This window comes from Pollachius pollachius (genome assembly GCF_949987615.1).
Source record: "Pollachius pollachius genome assembly, chromosome: 16".
In the NCBI taxonomy this organism is placed as follows: Eukaryota; Metazoa; Chordata; class Actinopteri; order Gadiformes; family Gadidae; genus Pollachius; species Pollachius pollachius.
This window is the reverse complement of record NC_136949.1, coordinates 9,309,871-9,312,370: the sequence shown is the minus strand read 5'-3', so window position 1 is coordinate 9,312,370 and position 2,500 is coordinate 9,309,871. Positions and strand designations below refer to the sequence as shown.

At 42.8% G+C, this 2,500-nt stretch overlaps 1 protein-coding gene across 1 annotated transcript in view; it reads right to left on the bottom strand.

Annotated features, from left to right (window-relative positions):
• nrxn3b (neurexin 3b) overlaps window positions 1–2,500 on the bottom strand; it is a gene marked incomplete at both ends in the record, with an annotated part of 267,959 nt that overhangs the window by 264,523 nt on the left and 936 nt on the right. The gene's annotated exons all lie outside the window — the stretch shown is intronic.

Genomic DNA, 2,500 nt, shown 5'->3' with positions numbered 1-2,500 from the left:
CAATTCATTTTATATTAATTTAAATCTGATTTTGGCCTCTGCAATTACCTTTGGTGAAAGGTCGCAATTTATTTAAATCTAAAAAAGAAAAAACAATTATAAAAACTAAATTACATCTGCTTTTGTAAACAAGCTATGTTGAAATCAGCAATTCCTTTATTATAATTGTTCTGAATGTGCAGTAGGCCCGGTAGGCCGAATGCTAATTGTATCAATAATCTTGTTAATCCCAATAAATAATAATAATAGCCATCAAAATAGCGACTCTAAAAAGAGTCGCAATTATCAAAGTCGTGCAGCCCGAGTAAGACTGTAAAAACCAACATGCGGTCAACAAAACGTCTTGCGGCGTTGCACAAACTCTAATCATTGCATTCATAATAATAATAATAAGGATAGCAATAAAAATAATAACCATATAACCATAATTATCACAGTCATAAAACTCAATGCTGTTAGCGGCAGGTTGGATTTGTGGTGGCAGGTCACTGCTGATAGCGGCAGGTTGGAATTCCCCGGCAAATTAGCCGTCTCTGTTATTTTTTTGCTCTTTTTTTTTATGATCTTGCTAATCATGACTTTGTTCTGTGTAATCTACGTTCACAGCCCCGTCAGTTGGTGGGGGAGGACGAAGGAGGCGGAGACCGGAGCAAACGCATAGTCAACTGAAGAGCTACTCCTTCTGTTTCACTCTCTGTGTTACTCTCTCTGACACTCTCCTTCAATGGAGCTAATAAAGGGAAGACAGAGAGAGTGAGAGGGGTAGAGAGAGTGTGTGTGTGTGTGTGTGTGTGTGTGTGTGTGTGTCGGTGTGTGTCGGTGTGTGTGTGTGTGTGTGTGTGTGTGTGTGTGTGTGTGTGTGTGTGTGTGTGTGTGTGTGTGTGTGTACATGTCCATTGGAGGGCTTTCATCTCAAAACAGGACTCTTGGTACAAATTGGGGTACAATCAGCCTCTGGTAAATGCACTCTTTGCTTTTGTTTTTGCCTCAGGCTGAGTGGGGTGTGGTCTCTTTCTCTCTCCCTCTCTATGGCTCTCTCTCACAAGGGCTTGCCAGTCTGCGATTAAAAGAGCTAATGTCCTGGAACCATGAAGAGTGACCTCACATACACCCAACCCCCCAAACCCCCCCACCCGTCTTGCATGAGTGTGCCCACTCCTCCCGGTGGGGTCATGTGACGGCGTCCTGCACGGCGCCACGGGCTAGAGCACGGACGATGACAACAGCCTCATTCGAGCAGCGGGTAGAACACTGTTTAGAAAACGCAACAACAGCATGTCCAACGTATGGGAAACCGTCCTTTATTTATTATCTCAATTTCACGGTTATGACGGTTAAATCCAAACGAGAAGGCTTTTAAATGCGTGCACGCACATTTTTATTCAGTGAGCATTCCTCCCTCCCTGCCTCCCTTTTGTTTGTTTTCAAAATGGAGTCATACCCTCTCCCCCACCCCCCACCCCCGATTCCACCCTTCTGCCACGTCAGTCTGATTAAAGCCAACAGGAAGTGGGTCAGCGGTGGAGGATGTTGGACATGGGTCTGTTAACACACGGCCACCCGCTACATTCACAAAGAGATGCATAAAGGGCGAAGGAGGAGGGAAGAGTGTGTCGAAATGGAAGATTCCAGAAAAAAGATGGCTGCTGAACACTGCTGTAATGCCTGCATTCATCAAATGTACAATACTTAAGTGTGTGTGTGGGTGTATGTGTGTGTGTGTATGTATGTGTCTGTGTGCGTGTGTGTGTTATACGTGTTTGTATACATGTGTGATTTTATGTCTCATTTATCCGACTAGGATTTCAGAGAATGAAGACAGAGAGGAGAACAACATCTCTCCGACGTACAACACCTCCATTGTGAGGGTACCACAACAGAACACCTTATCTCTGTCTGCTACCTAAACAGAAAGGACCTCAGCCAGAGAGACTGAGACGAGGAGGGAGAAGAGAAAAGGCTGTTTCTCATTCACACTTTGTCTACCTTGGGATCCGCACACCACCTATTCACACCAGAAAACACAACTGAATCCTGTCATTGGTGTCGCGTTCATTTTATCAGCAATTATCGTTGTTTACCTTTCTGTCGTTTGATAAAAAACTGTGGAGGGAAGGAATATATTAAAGGCTCAACAAAATGCTCATCTGATGGAAAACCAGCATGGGGACTTAACAGCAACTACCCACACAGAGATATGCAGAAAAATATTCATAGGTCTTACTTTGATCTGCATTACATTTTTAACACAAAAATGTTGTTGTGTGATTGAAATAGCAAAGACATAACAAATATATGACTTTGCTTTCTTTGGAATTTACGTTGAACTGAACTGAAAATGATCTGACACAGTCGTGGAATAAAACGCTTAATCCCAAATGGTAACAAAGTTACTGTTGAAATGAAACATTACTTTGGTGCGAATATTAAATCAAAAGGAATTTTTACGTCGCAAAGATGTACATCCCGTGCTGTCTGAGAGAATTACACTGTAACGTAA